This window comes from Myotis daubentonii, chromosome 7 (genome assembly GCF_963259705.1).
Source record: "Myotis daubentonii chromosome 7, mMyoDau2.1, whole genome shotgun sequence".
Lineage (NCBI taxonomy): Eukaryota > Metazoa > Chordata > Mammalia > Chiroptera > Vespertilionidae > Myotis > Myotis daubentonii.
The window spans coordinates 86,649,096-86,664,083 of NC_081846.1; the positions used below are offsets into that span (position 1 = coordinate 86,649,096).

At 56.3% G+C, this 14,988-nt stretch overlaps 1 protein-coding gene across 2 annotated transcripts in view; it reads left to right on the plus strand.

Moving 5' to 3' along the window:
• The first annotated feature begins 11,013 nt into the window (after positions 1-11,013).
• RALB (RAS like proto-oncogene B) overlaps positions 11,014-14,988 on the plus strand; it is a 43,876-nt gene continuing 39,901 nt past the window's right edge. For both annotated transcript variants that reach the window (XM_059704707.1, XM_059704706.1), the window contains exon 1: positions 11,014-11,173. The gene's annotated coding sequence lies outside the window, so the exon portion shown is untranslated. The remainder of the gene's footprint in view (positions 11,174-14,988) is intronic.

A 14,988-nucleotide genomic window follows, 5' to 3' on the forward strand; every position in this document is an offset into this window, starting at 1 on the left:
TATTCCGTTTGTGCTCCTGATGGATTTTCCCAAACACACCCCCAACCCCTCTATTAATCAGAACTAGTCAGTCTTGCCAACCACTCTGGGCTTCTTCAGTCTGGGCTTTTGTATGTCTCCGTACCCCCCGCCTTGAAGGCCCTCCTTCTCGCTCTTCCCCCTGTGTGTTTGCCAGAGTTCTCTTTATTGTTCAAGCCCAATTCAAGCTCCACCTCTCTCAGGACACAGCTGGCTGTCTGCTTCACTCTACTATGATGGCTCTTTGCTCTGACGTCCTCTGAAGTTCTCTCTTCTGAGGCCTCTTTCCTGAGCTGTAAAGTGGGACAACACCATCTCATGGATTTGTTGTGAAGGTTACTTGAGATGACCTTTATGAAAGTGGCCAGCACACAGTAGCGACTCAATAAATGCTTCACTCCTTGTCCTGTTGTATGCCAGGCATGGCGATATGGACGTAGGATTCAGTCTCTGGCCACTTGGGTAGAAGGGAGCCAGGAGGAGGACACCTTACTTCTCAGGGACGAGGGGCGCGAGGGCAGCATGGAAGGCTCTGGTTGAGTTTGAAGGACAAATGGAGACAGAGCACTAGGGGAGTAGGAGTAAGGAAAGCAGTAGGGCACAAGGAGGGGTGTGACATGACTGGGGGAAGGGGCTGGAGTGCTGGGTGCTGTCTGGGAGCAGCCAGGGAGGAGGCTCGCGTCCTGGGCCTTGCAGTGGCTGAGAGCCTGGACTCTACGGGGTGGTGGGGATGTCACTGAAGGTTTTGAGGGGAAATCCCAGCTCGGACTGTGTGTGGAGTGGGTGGGAGGGGGTGCCGACCCCAGGGGCGGCTGCCTGCAGGTGGTCCTGCCTCAGGCTTCGTCAGAGACCCCGGTCCAGGCCTCCCTGACCCCTGTAGCCTCGCATTACTTTTCCTGGAATAAAAGGTGGAACGCTAGGATTTGCTATTTGGAGTTCTCTTGAGCTTGGCCTGGATAAGGGAGGTGGACAGGCCCTTCCCTAGGACCGCTGGCTTTGTTTCCCTGTGCGTCCCTACGTCCTTGCACTCGTGATGATAATGAAACCCACACCTTGTTCACTTGCTGGGCTGGCTCTCCTCCACGGACTTTGCCCTTCATTCCTTTTCCCACTGCGGCCACTGCTTCCTCAGGTGAGGCCGTTTCAGGCGGAGGGTGCAGAGCTGTGAAGATCAGCCGAGTGGGGGTGGGGGCAGGGTGGCAGGGTGGGCAAAGATGGCCTCCCCTCCTCTGGGGTCCCCGCCCAGCATCCCAGGACGGTCTGTTTTGCTCCGTCGTGTGGCCTGATACCCAGCACAGTGCCCGGCAGCTGGTTTGTGGCCGGTAATGATCATTACGTGAGCGCTTATGGAATGCCAGAATCTGTCTCCAAGTTCCAATGTACAGCGGGTGCCCAACAGCGCCCCCCCCCCCCACTCTCTCCCCCCCCCCCCCAACTTCCTGCCCCGTGACAAGCAGTGGAGGAGACCATGTCATCCTCATCAGAGCTTATCTGGCCCGTGTCTCTGCTTCTTGCTGCATTTCAGGAGGTCACGGTGCATGGGAGAGTGGTCAGGTGGCTGTGTGTGTGTGTGTGTGTGTGTGTGTGTGTGTGTGTGTGAGCGCACATGGCAGGGGGAGGGGGGAGCAGGCACAAGAGAGGCGTTGCATCTCTCCCACGTCTCTGAAATGTGCTGACCTGTTTCTGGAAATTGCTCTTTTCTTATCACTGAGCTTGGCAGCTGTGGGGAATTTCTGGGCGGGTGGGGATCCTGGGAGGAAACCGCCGTGGGCCTGTTGTTTCCCGGGAAGCCCGGACACAAAGAAAGGGTGGCGCGGAGGGGGCGCGGCAGGCGGGCGTTCTTCCCTTCCAACAAGCCAGCTCCTGTCAGAAAAAGGAAGGCGGTGATCCTTCAATCCCATGTTTTGTTCCTCCAGCCGGTGCCCAAATGTGGGGGATGTCAGTGGTTGGGGGTAGGGACGGAAGAAGGAGTTTCCACATTAAATAGTGGCTGTGGTTCAGTGGTTGGAACATCGTCCCATACGCCAAATGCCAAACGGTGGCAGGCTCGATTCCCGGTCAGGGCACATTCTTAGGTTGTGGGTTCCATCCCCGGTCGGAGTGCGTACAAGGGGCAACTGATTGATGTTGCCTTCTCTCCTCTCTCTCTCTCTAATCAGTGAACATATCCTCGGGTGAGGATCAAACATGAATCGTGGCGTTCAGGTGGTGCATCTAGGGAGACCCACATTGCCGCGCGAAGCTGGGCCGTGGCCCTGTGATCCAGGTGTTACCGTCCTCATGTGCTAGAAGAAGCTCAGAGAGGTGAAGGGGCCTGGCCAAGGTCACACAGCATGCACTGATGGAGCTGCCATTGGAACGCAGGTCTCTTGGCTCCAAAGCCATGTTGAAGCATCCCCCTGGATGGGAGGAGCAGAAAGATATACACCGGCCCGCACTCCCCAGTCTTGTTCCAGATCATTCCATGCCTTCCCTCCATCAGAACTTACCACTTCCATGTCCTGGCCTGCGTGTCGTGCCTTCTACTGTGTGTGTGGCCGAGTCAGGAAGAGGTCGGCTTCCAGGCGCCAAGGTGAGTGTTGGGGATTCTTAGGAACATTGCCCCAGGCGAAGAGGGAAGGCCTGTCTACTGGGAGCTAGGCGCAGGAACCAAGTCCGTGCTGAGAGCTGGGATGGAAGCAGCAGCCACAGGCCCCCCGCCTCCCATCAGTCACAGGGCCCTGTTTGTCCTTGCCCTGTCAGAGCTGACGGGGCGTGTCAGAGAGGGGCGCCCGCAGAGAAAGCCGGGGCAGAGATTAGCTGGTGGTGAGAGCTCTGCGCCCCGCTGCGCCCGCGCCTGCCTTCTGTTAGGGTGGACTGAATTGTGAATAATCCCTGGGAATCACAAGGCCCGAGGGGTCCCCAGGGAGAGAAGCGCTCGCCTGCCTCCCAGGGAGCCTAAGGACCAGGGCGAAAGCTCAGGACAAACTCCAGTCCGCAGGTCAAACCCCACAGATTGCCGGGTGAGAACAGGGTCCAGAAATAGAGGAGACGCCACCATTACGGCGGCTACTATCAAAAAATGGAAAATAAGTGTGGAGAGATTAGTGCACTGTGCACTGCTGAGACCCCCGAGGTGGCCTGCGTCAGGCCACTACCCAGTACAGACAGCAGGTAAGATGTGGGACAGACGGGCCATGAGCCCGACACTGCTCTGTGCACTGTGCACGGCCTGTAGTGGGAGACTGGCCCTCTCAGCACCTGGGGGGCTGTGCTGCAGATCCCACCTGCTGTTCCATGCGCCCTCCCCATCTCCTGCCTGTATCCCTGAGACACCCCCCTCACCCCCCAGAAAGCACTCTGGCTGCCAAGTACCCTCCCCTATGTCTACTACGTCACACCTACCTCATCAGGGCACCCCAGTTTGTGAACAGCACTTCCTCATCCCTGAGCCTCCTACTCACACTTCTTCCAACCACTCCCTCATCCATCTCTCCAGTCAGCCAGCCAGCCACAAGTATTGAGCCTTGCAATGGGAACACAGTTGCAGGCACTTCGATGTGTTGGAGCGATTAGAGGAATTCATATTAAACAGGAGCAGCTGACAGCAGCCATCAGGTGTGACTTCTGGTCGACCCAAGGCCCTGACTGACGGCCTGTGTTTCATCATCCAGTGGTCTGGGGAGAGATTCTCTAGCCAAGTCCTTTAGACACCAGTTGCTCCTCCAAGGAAATTCTGGAGAGGGCTGCAGGCTGTGATGAGATGGGACCAGGCACCCTGGGACCAGGAACCCGAGAGGCCTCAACAGGTAGGAAGCTGAGCTGGCTCTGCAGAAGGTGTGGTCTCCCTCTCAAAGGGTTAGAGTGCAGGCCCCCAGAGGTGCTCCGTGTAGCCTTAAGACTATCACTGTACAAGAAAATCGAGGTCCAGAGAGAGGCGGTGACTGGTCCGAGGTCACACAGCCTCACAGCCCGGGCCAGGAAGGCAGTAGGGACTGGGTAGAGTGGCTTTTGCTGTCAGGCACACCTGTTTCCAGGCTTGGCCGGCCTCTCAACCTGACAGCTATCTATACGTGGAAATCACTCCTCCCCTTCAACTGTGCAGCCATGAAGGAGGCAGAGGGCCTTGTAGAGCGCCTGGCATGGTGCCCACTGGCATTGTTGCAGGGAGAGCCCCAGTAGTAGTTGAGCGGCTCTCCACGGCCTCACCTGCCCCCCACACATCCCTCGGGCCTTCTGAGTTCTGGGCCTCTCCTCCTGCCCGTCTGAGGGGAGGGCAGGCACAGGGCTGGGGCAGGAGCCGACCTCTGGCCAGTCGGTGCCGGGGCTGAGGAGGCCCTGCGCCTGGTCGACGGGGCGTCCACCCGGAGGAAATTGCTGCCTGTGATTTACGACCCTGCGGCCATGAACCTGCACAGGTTGTGCAAGGAGGCCTCTTTCATGCTCCTCCCCCACACAGGAATGTGACCCTAGCCACCCCATCCTTCTGGAACTTCCCATGTGGGGGCCTGGCCTCCGTGGGGACCTGCAGCGGATGCAGCTCTCCTACCCCTGGGGCTACACTAACCTCATGGCTGCTTTATTTTGTCCTGTTTGCCCAATTTCTTCTTGTCCTTTGTAAAGAATTAAAACGCTACAGAAAAACGTATTCCAGGAAGGGGAACTGTCCCAACACCCTCCAGAGAGGGGCGGGGCATGTGACTCTACAGATGTGTTGCTTTCTTGTCAAAGCAGGGCCTTCTGGCTCAGAGACCCCTTTCCGGTCCGAAGCCACCCCACATTCGCCAGACCCCGCCCTTGGGCCTGGCCCTGTTCTGAGCAGCTGCAAGGGAAGAGACGAGGCTGTCCATGAAAAGAAAACCACATTTTTTAAAAAATATATGTTTTTATTGATTTCAGAGAGGAAGGGAGAGGGATAGAGAGATGGAAACATCAATGATGAGAGAATCATTGATCGGCTGCTTCCTGCACGCCCCTGACTGGGGATTGAGCCCACAACCCAAGCATGTGCCCTTGACCGGAATCGAACCCAGGACCCTTCAGTCTGTAGGCCGAAGCTCTATCCACTGAGCTAAACTGGCTAGGGCAAGAAAACCACATTTTTAAAGTGTTCCTAATGAAAATCACTGGGGAGGGCTTGCCATTTGTGGGTGGGGAGGGCAGAGTGGCAGAGGCTGCACGGGGACTGGCTGAGGGGCTGCCCCAGTCCCAGGGGGTCACTGCCCCTCCCCAACTGCGGGGCAGGGATGGGGGCGGCAAGGGCATGGGCTTGGGTGATGGGGAGGACAGGGGCAGGGATGGGGGCAGCAAGGGCATGGGCTTGGGTGATGGGGAGGACAGGGGCAGGGATGGGGGCAGCAAGGGCATGGGCTTGGGTGATGGGGAGGACAGGGGCAGGGATGGGGGCAGCAAGGGCATGGGCTTGGGTGATGGGGAGGACAGGGGCAGGGATGGGGGCGGCAAGGGCATGGGCTTGGGTGATGGGGAGGACAGGGGCAGGGATGGGGGCGGCAAGGGCATGGGCTTGGGTGATGGGGAGGACAGGGGCAGGGATGGGGGCGGCAAGGGCATGGGCTTGGGTGCTGGGGAGGACAGGGGCAGGGATGGGGGCGGCAAGGGCATGGGCTTGGGTGCTGGGGAGGACAGGGGCAGGGATGGGGGCAGCAAGGGCATGGGCTTGGGTGATGGGGAGGACAGGGGCCAGAGAAGGGCTGAAATGAAGCCACGCCTCTCCCGGGAGCTGGAATCAGCCTCAGGCACAGAAGGGGAAGGAGAATGAAGGGTCTGAGGAGCCCTACACCCCAGGACGTCACAGGAAGGCTCAGCAGCAGGAGGCCAAGCTCCAGAGTGAGTGAGGCCTGAGCCTGATCTCAGGCTCTACCCCTTAGTCTGCTGTGACCTGGTAGCCCCTGAGACCCAGGGTCCTCATCTAGCGAGAGAGGAGCAGCTGCTCTGAGGGTCTGCGGTGAGGGGCTGTCTAAGCGAGCAAATGGCCGATGTCTAACAGTGCCAGGCACACGGGAGGGAGTCAGCCAACACTACTCGCATCTCTCTTCCTAGTGCATGTTTTGTGTCCTCTTTGTCTGTCTGTCTGTCTGTCTAGCTGCCTAGATGACTCCAGGGGTCACATGCGTTTGCACATCAGGGGAACACTTGGGCTGGGACCTGGATGCACTAACTGGGTGAGATGCAAGCAGAGAGGTGGTTCCCCGGGGACGGCTGGCGGCTGAGACAGGCCCCGCAAGAGCTCCCGTGCCTCAGGGGCCACAGAGTCACCAAGGAGGTCGAGGAGGCGTTCTGTGGCTGAGTCCAGTCCCCAGTGCATTCGTGGTTGAGGCAGCTTCCAGGGACTTGGCCCTGCGGTCAGGAGAACACGTTAGCTGGGCCAGAGGAAGGGGCGCCCAGGGTGCTTTCGTGCCGTTAGATGGGACCAGCTTCCTGGGAGGCCGTGGATAATATGGGGTGTCCCCTCAAAGATGTATACACACACTTTGGATAATGATAAGGGCAGTGCTTATTAAAATACAGTTCATTTCCAAAACTGAGCTGTCAGCTGTCACAGTGTGTACATTTTGGGGGCCAGCCTGTACTTCACATTGGAGAGAGCTCAGCACAGACTCCACACTTGATCCTCATTTTCTCTCATAATCAGTGCTTTGCAGCTGTCACCATGCAGGGCTTTTACCCGGTTACCTGGGGGCGAGCCCCAGATCCGCAGCTGTTTATGGTGATTTCTGGAAGCAGTGCCCACACAGGTGGTGGGGACGAGCACTAATGATAAAGTCTTACTACTCAATGACAAGACCGGGTTGACTTCACTTCTGGGCGGTAGTGCTCTGTAAACTATGAGGGCAGAAAGTTAAGTCCAGCTAGTTCAGGGGTGGGCAACCTTTTTGTGAGTGCGTGCCAAAACCAGCAAAATCTCTGACTCAAAATTCTTCTGCGTGCCAACCCTAATTTTTTGAGAACATGTTACGCCTACTTGATATCTCTTAAGGTGTACGTATGTGAAGAACCTTGAAGCAATAATGAAATTCATTCGAGCGACAAAAACACAGTATATGATGATGAAAAATACATTTATTTTTTAATGCATACATGTACACTGATAGTCCGACAGAAAACTTTATGACTGTTTGATATTATCAGTGGGACTTTTGCTGCTGCATCACTGATGACAGAGATTTTACATCAGGTTTATATTTCGTGACCTTCAGAGATATGCACGAGCTACTACTTTCATCCGTCAGGCTACTCCTATGATGAGACTTAATAAAATTCATCACTGAGAACAAAGATTCACAAGTGTATGTGGATGAAAACATGGAGAATAACGCTGTTGCAAAGTTTTTTAAACAAAAAATTTTCTGGAATGGCATTCCAAGTTCTCAATAGTTCGTTTTCGACACTTCTCTCTGGTACTCCTGTCTCTAATCACTTTTTTCCCAATGTTTTCCAAGTCAACTCTAAGGTCAATAAATTCCTGCTTCCAAATTGAGCTACTCTGAAATTCAATCCGCTGCATTTCAAAGTCAGCCATGTCTATCCATGAAAACATTTGTAAGTTTAGTTCCTGCAGTTTCATGCTGTCTGGAAACCTCATGAATTTTGCTGTCTCTTCCAGTTCTCTGAATTTCACAAATCTTGAGAAGAACTGCTCAATAGTTGACTCGATGATGTTTAAAAACAGCTTTTGAAGGCTTTGACAGTGTGTTCTGTCATCTTTTGGGAGGTCTTTGATGTGCCTGCCTCTTGAGGTTTGGGAAATATCTAAATTTCTCACCATCCACATCCCTCTTAAAGACTTCCAGTTTCTTTTCAAAAGCCTTTATGTAACCAAACATAACATCAAGTGTCTTGCCAGTTCCTTGTAATTTAACATTTAAGTCATTCAAATGTTCACAAAAATTGTAAATGGAAGATTATAAGAGAGGGTTTCGCGTGCCAGCAAAAGTTACTGGCGTGCTATGTCTGGCACGCATGCCAGGGGTTGCCCACCCCTGACCTAAATCAAAGTGTGTCACCCTCCTGGCTCAAACCTCATCAGTATCTTCACACATGCAATAAATTACAATCTCCTTATCATAACCTAGACGCCCCCACCTACATAATCTGGCTCCCCTCTCCCTCTCCCTCTGTGTGGCTCTTTCCCCTGACCCGAAGCCGCGCTAGGCCTCCTGTCTGTTCTCGAGACCAGTCGTGTTCTGCCTTAGGAGTCTGTGTGTGCTCACTACTCTGCTGGGAACATTCTCCTCCCGCTCACTCCCAACTTTTTCCAAGATTGATTCATTTTCATCCTCCAAGTCCTAGCTTAAATGTCACCTCCCAAGATAGCTTTTTGACCACCCAATCTCAAATAATTTGCAAGGACATAATTTGTAATTATAGAGTTGCTTGTTTGTTTACTATTTTATTATCTGTTCTTCTGTCTGAGTTCACCACTGTGTCCCTATGTAGCTATTCCACACAACTTCCAAACCTTAGTGCCTTCAAACCACAAAGGTGTGTTTCTCAGTCACGCTAAATGTCCGCCCCGGCTGGTGTTGGGGTATGGGTGCCTGCTCATGGTAGGCCCCAGGCTGATGGAGCAGCCACACTCCCAAACATTCCCAGCGGCCATACTCTACAGAAGAGATCTCTGGAGTGTCTTTCATTTGCAAATAAACTCTCCAGTCCACTCACAAGTCATTGGTTAGAGTAGGTCACACAGCCTCACCCAGTAACTGGGAAGTTTAATCCTACCCAGTGCCCATGCCCCTGCTCCTGTTCCCTGAACTACTCATCTCACGTGGACGGGCTGCTGCAGGCTTTCCTGTCTGAATGGATTTGATAAAATGGCACCACCACGCGGGTCCTTCCCACCAGGCTGCACAGAGCTTGGCCGCACTAGGGTAGTGTTGCACACTCCCAGACGGGCCTTGGAAGGAACGCGGCCCCGAGGTTGGTTAGAACAGGCTTGAGTGTGCATCGGTTCCTGGTGGCAATCCCAGTTCAAGCTCACATGTGTTGAGGACTCACCCAGTTCCCAGAAAGGCACATGTGATCTCATTTAAATCTTCACACCTGGGGTGTGGAGTGCTGTTCCTATCGGGCAGCTGGAGAAACTGAGGGCTACAGAGGTGAACTTCTAATCAAGTGCTTGCTAGTTATATGGCAGAGCCTCCTTTGGACCCATGCTTCCCGAGTCCAAGCCTGTGCACCTAGTCCTTACTCCTCAGGAGACGGCTTGGGTCTGTTTTCTTTTCTAGGTTATAAATACCAGACAGCTTCCTTTTTGAGAAGACTCCTACCCTTCTCCCTTATAGTACCTGGTGGAGTTTCTGCCCTATCATTAGCATGCCATAGAAGTCTTCAATATATACGAAAAGGGTAAAAACCGAATACTTGCTTTCTTCTGGTTACATGTTTTTGGTTAAGCCTGTTACTTCAGGCTAAGCCTATGTGCTTTTTTTTTTTTTTTTTTTTCCAATCCTCACCTGAGGATATTTTTTTCCCATTGAGTCTTATAGAGAGTGGAAGGGAGGAGTAGAGACAGAAGGAAACATCTATGTGAGACACAGGGACTGGCTGCCTCCCGCATGTACCCCGACCAAGCTGGGGATCGGGCCTGCAACGGAGATACCTGACCTTGATGGGAATCGAACCCTCCACCCATCAGTCCGGGGGGGGGGGGGGGGGGGGGGGGCTGACTTTCTAACGGTCCAGGGGTGGGCAAACTTTTTGACTCGAGGGCCACAATGGGTTCTTAAACTGGACGGGAGGGCCGGAACAAAAGCATGGATGGAGTGTTTGTGTGAACTAATATAAATTCAAAGTAAACATCATTACATAAAAGGGTACGGTCTTCCTTTTTTTTAGTTTTATTCATTTCAAACGGGCCGGATCCAGCCTGCGGGCCATAGTTTGCCCATGGCTGTAACCCCTGAGCCAAACCAGCCAGGGCAAACATCTGTGCTTTTTGATACAGCTGTTGGTGGAGGGCCTGGATCTGTTAGCTGCTCATAGGTAACAATCTAATCAAGGCACAAAGCTTCTCATATAATACACCTGCAACCTAATGTATAATTACCAACAACGAAAGAATTACATGGTGCCAGCTGCTGTGGATATCAAATTGAACAAGCACTCGTTTCCTTCCCCGGAGATTATGCAGGCGGATATTTAAACAATTAACGGCAATACAATGTGTTGTGCCCTGAGGTTTGTGCAGGGGTCAGCGGGGCCACAGATCCTGTGGAGGCGGTGGGGGGTGGGTTCAGCTCTAGGAAGGGGCGGGGAGTTGCGAAAATCAACCCGAGGGGAGGCCCTATTGGATAGAAAGTTGCAATTTCCCGGGCTTTGCAGGAAGATGACAGGGGCAGGTTGTGGGAGAAAAACCTGTGGCCATGAGCTTTCGCACTGCACTTCCTGCACCAAGGCCAGGGCTGGGGTTCGGATTCTTAACTTGTGACCTGGGTCAAGTACCTTCAGGAATTGGTCAAGCAACTCCATTACTGCTAAGGGACGTCTCATCAACCAAGCGAGTGGTGGCGGCTGGCGGAGGTCCCTTCTTAGGGGACCCTCCCTCCCCCACCTGGCCCCCCCACCCCCCAGCCGCGGGGACCCTCCGACATCCGCGCGCCGAATTGTAACTTCCCTTGGTTTTCTGCCTCGGGTCTGGCCTCCCCTTTTGCTTTCCACTACTTTGGCCTTGCCCTCACCTCAGTCCACTAGGGGGGCACCCTCCGCCCGCCCACGCCCGCACCCCAGACCAGGTCCACACTCTCCACTGCAGCATCGGTCACATGCAGCGCGCCCGGCGACCAGAGGAGGAAATGGAGGGGGCGGGGCCGGCGTGCCGAGCCCGCCCTTCCCGCCTGAGGCGGCTCATCATTGGCCAAGCGTAGCCCTCAGCCTCCCGAGGCTTGGCAGATCCTCTTCAGATTGGCTAATAGGCGCCAAGTGGGCGTGGTCTCCAGGAGTGGGGGCGGAAGGGAGGGCGCGCTCCCGAGAGGCGGGGTTGCCGGGGCGACGCCGGGGGCGCGCTCAGGGGTGGGGAAGCGACCCGGCAGCTCAATGACAAATCGGCTGGGGACTGCTGGGGTCCGGCCGGGGAGGAGGCCCAGGAGAGGGCGGGGCGGGCTTAAGAGCGGCGTGCGGGTCGCGCACGGCCGAGGCGGCGCCGGACGTGTCCCAGGTGAGACTGCTCGGCCCGGCGGGACCCCGGCGGGGCGGTCTGGGGCGCGGGCTGAGGAAGTGGGGTGCGCCGCCCGGCGCTCGGTGGCCTCTTGCCCCCGCGCTCCCCGCTGAGCTGTGGCGGGCGGTCGGACACGTCGCGCTCGAGGCCGGCGGAGGGCGCCGCGGGAGCCGTGGCCCGGGCAGATCCGCGGAGAAAGCCTGCGGGCCGCCTAGCCCGGCTCGGAGCCGAGGCGATGGGGGCGGCGCCCCGGCCTCTCGCTTTTCGCCGCTCCTTCTCTTTCCCACAAATGGCCTCTGCCTCCACTTCCTGCCCTTCGGGGCCTCCAGCCCGAGGACGTCCACTTCCTCAGTCCCGTGGTTGCCGCCGCGGGCAGGGGAAGAGCTAAAGTGTTGCAAAAACTTGTAAGCGTCTTCAGAACTTCCACTTGGACTCAGCAGGGGCCACGCTCCAGAAGTTGCTTGGTCTGATTTTGGTCCTGCCTTGCAAATGAGCGTGAAGCTGTTTCTTTGCGCCCCCCCCCCCACCCCCCCCGCTCCCTTAGTTTCTTTCTGATGGGGGCTGGCTCGGAACGTGGCCTCGGATAGGAAGGAGCACCGCGGACTGAGCACCCGCTCCTGCGCTCCGGTGGGTCTGTGAGCCCATCCGCCTGCCTGGTCCGGGACTGCGGGTGGGTCTGTGAGCCCGTCCGCCTGCCTGGTCCGGGACCGCGGGTGGGTCTGTGCGTCCGTCCGCCTGCCTGGTCCGGGACTGCGGGTGGGTCTGTGCGTCCGTCCGCCTGCCTGGTCCGGGACTGCGGGTGGGTCTGTGCGTCCGTCCGCCTGCCTGGTCCGGGACTGCGGGTGGGTCTGTGAGCCCGTCCGCCTGCCTGGTCCGGGACTGCGGGTGGGTCTGTGCGTCCGTCCGCCTGCCTGGTCCGGGACTGCGGGTGGGTCTGTGCGTCCGTCCGCCTGCCTGGTCCGGGACTGCGGGTGGGTCTGTGCGTCCGTCCGCCTGCCTGGTCCGGGACTGCGGGTGGGTCTGTGAGTCCGTCCGCCTGCCTGGTCCGGGACCGCGGGTGGGTCTGTGCGTCCGTCCGCCTGCCTGGTCCGGGACCGCGGGTGGGTCTGTGCGTCCGTCCGCCTGCCTGGTCCGGGACCGCGGGTGGGTCTGTGCGTCCGTCCGCCTGCCTGGTCCGGGACCGCGGGTGGGTCTGTGAGTCCGTCCGCCTGCCTGGTCCGGGACCGCGGGTGGGTCTGTGCGTCCGTCCGCCTGCCTGGTCCGGGACCGCGGGTGGGTCTGTGCGCCCGTCCGCCTGCCTGGTCCGGGACCGCGGGTGGGTCTGTGCGCCCGTCCGCCTGCCTGGTCCGGGACCGCGGGTGGGTCTGTGCGCCCGTCCGCCTGCCTGGTCCGGGACCGCGGGTGGGTCTGTGAGTCCGTCCGCCTGCCTGGTCCGGGACCGCGGGTGGGTCTGTGAGTCCGTCCGCCTGCCTGGTCCGGGACCGCGGGTGGGTCTGTGCGTCCGTCCGCCTGCCTGGTCCGGGACCGCGGGTGGGTCTGTGAGTCCGTCCGCCTGCCTGGTCCGGGACCGCGGGTGGGTCTGTGAGTCCGTCCGCCTGCCTGGTCCGGGACCGCGGGTGGGTCTGTGCGTCCGTCCGCCTGCCTGGTCCGGGACCGCGGGTGGGTCTGTGCGTCCGTCCGCCTGCCTGGTCCGGGACCGCGGGTGGGTCTGTGCGTCCGTCCGCCTGCCTGGTCCGGGACCGCGGGTGGGTCTGTGAGTCCGTCCGCCTGCCTGGTCCGGGACCGCGGGTGGGTCTGTCCGTCCGTCCGCCTGCCTGGTCCGGGACCGCGGGTGGGTCTGTCCGTCCGTCCGCCTGCCTGGTCCGGGACCGCGGGTGGGTCTGTGAGTCCGTCCGCCTGCCTGGTCCGGGACTGCGGGTGGGTCTGTGAGTCCGTCCACCTGCCTGGTCCGGGGCTGCGGGTGGCCGAGGTAGCCGCCCAGGCTGCTGGCCGGAGCGGCGTCCTTCCTGTGCGAATTTCAGGTGAATGCGGGAAACGCTGTAGCTGGGATGTTGCTATCAGGAGAGTCCGCGGGAGAAGCTGTGTTTGGCGGACTGACTGAGAATTGCCGGTGGAAGTGGCTTGACTGATGGATTTGAGTCATCTGTGCCTTGATTTCAGCCCCTGTGGAGCTGAACTTGCTACTCTGTCCTGGTTTCCTAACCTCATTTCTCTTTAAGTTTTGGGCGTGGGCGCTGGGCACGGGTGATCTATCAGCGAGGACAGCGTATCTTTTAGATGCGTCAGTGAGCCGCGTTGTAAGCCGAGCAGCAAGATTCTTGGATGTCAAAGCGTGAGCAGGTTAAGAGCAGGTCTGGAGCAGTGGAATTAGAATATCAGAGCCCAGAAACGGGATGGCTGTGAGCGGCAGCATTGACTGTTGGGAAGAATTGGAGGGCAGGGTGTGAAGACCTAGGTTTGATGCTGGTTCTGAAACTTGGTGAGTGGTGTGAGCGCGAGTGTGGCCTTCAGCGGAGTCCACCGCTGTAAAAAGGTGGTAATAGTTGTCCTACTTGTCAGGGTTCAGTGAAGTCAGGACTGTGGCAGGAGTTTGGGGAGTGGGGGCGGGAGGGAGGTAGGGATGGCAGTAAGGCCAGCGATGTGTACTACATCTCGTGTGTGTGGTTTTAGTCCCGTCAGCTCGTCTCCTTCCTTCTGACCACAGCTGGGCTCTTCCTTCTGTTTCTGTTCACTTTATTTATCTTTGGAAAGTGGGTACTGTTATGTGAGACCTCAGCAAGGGTCCCCTATGCCTGAGGAGTAGAATCTTTCTCGGGATTTCATGTGGAAATAAGTGGGACTATAAGTTACTAGGTATCTTTTGGGAATGTGGGACCTAGACACATGAAGATAGGAAAGCAAGAACGGGATCTAAACGGGGCTTGGTAGAAGGTGGAAGAAGCGAGAAAGGTTTAAATCCTTGCCGTAATTCTTCACGGCTCTTGCCTCGGCTGAAGATGGTTTGAGACTGGAAATTTTTACACCAGAGTTGAGATCATCCTTTGTGCCACATCACCCAGCCCCACACATCTTTTTGCATATCGAATTTGGGAACGTCATTGGCAACCTTTTCTGAAAGCTAAATTAGGAGACAGTATAGCAACGTACAACTAACTACTGTGTTGGAAGAGATCTTGGTGAACGCTTCTGACATTTCCAGTGTATTTGTCTCAAGATGTGCACGAGTCCCACTTTTCACTGGCTCCAAATACTTCTAAACCAGTGGTTCTCAACCTTGGCTGCACATTAGAATCACCTGGGAATCTTTTTAAAATCCTGATTTCTGGGCCTCATCCTCCGGAAATTCCGTTTCTTTGTTATGAGGTGGGACCACAACATTAGTAACAAAGAAACAGAATTTCCGGAGGACGAGGCCCAGAAATCAGGATTTTAAAAAGATTCCCAGGTGATTCTAATGTGCAGCCAAGGTTGAGAACCACTGCTCTAGAGGTTGGAGCCATCTGAAGGTTTGACGGTTGGAGAATCGGCTTCCAAGGCGGCTCACTCACATGGCTCTCTGCCGGAGGCCTCAGTTCCTCACCGTTGGGCCTTTCCCCAGGACTCTCCACAAGCATGTCAAACTCGCGGCCCACAACGAATGTTTTTGCAGCCCAGCCAATATATCGGTATGTAAGAAGCATTTTTGTAAGTTAATTTTGACAATATCCTGTTATACATAATTATTTTTTATTTTTTGGTGCAATTGAACTCTTTTTAAAAAAATTATTTATTTTCTCTATTGATTAAGGTATTACATATGTGTCCTTATCCCCTCA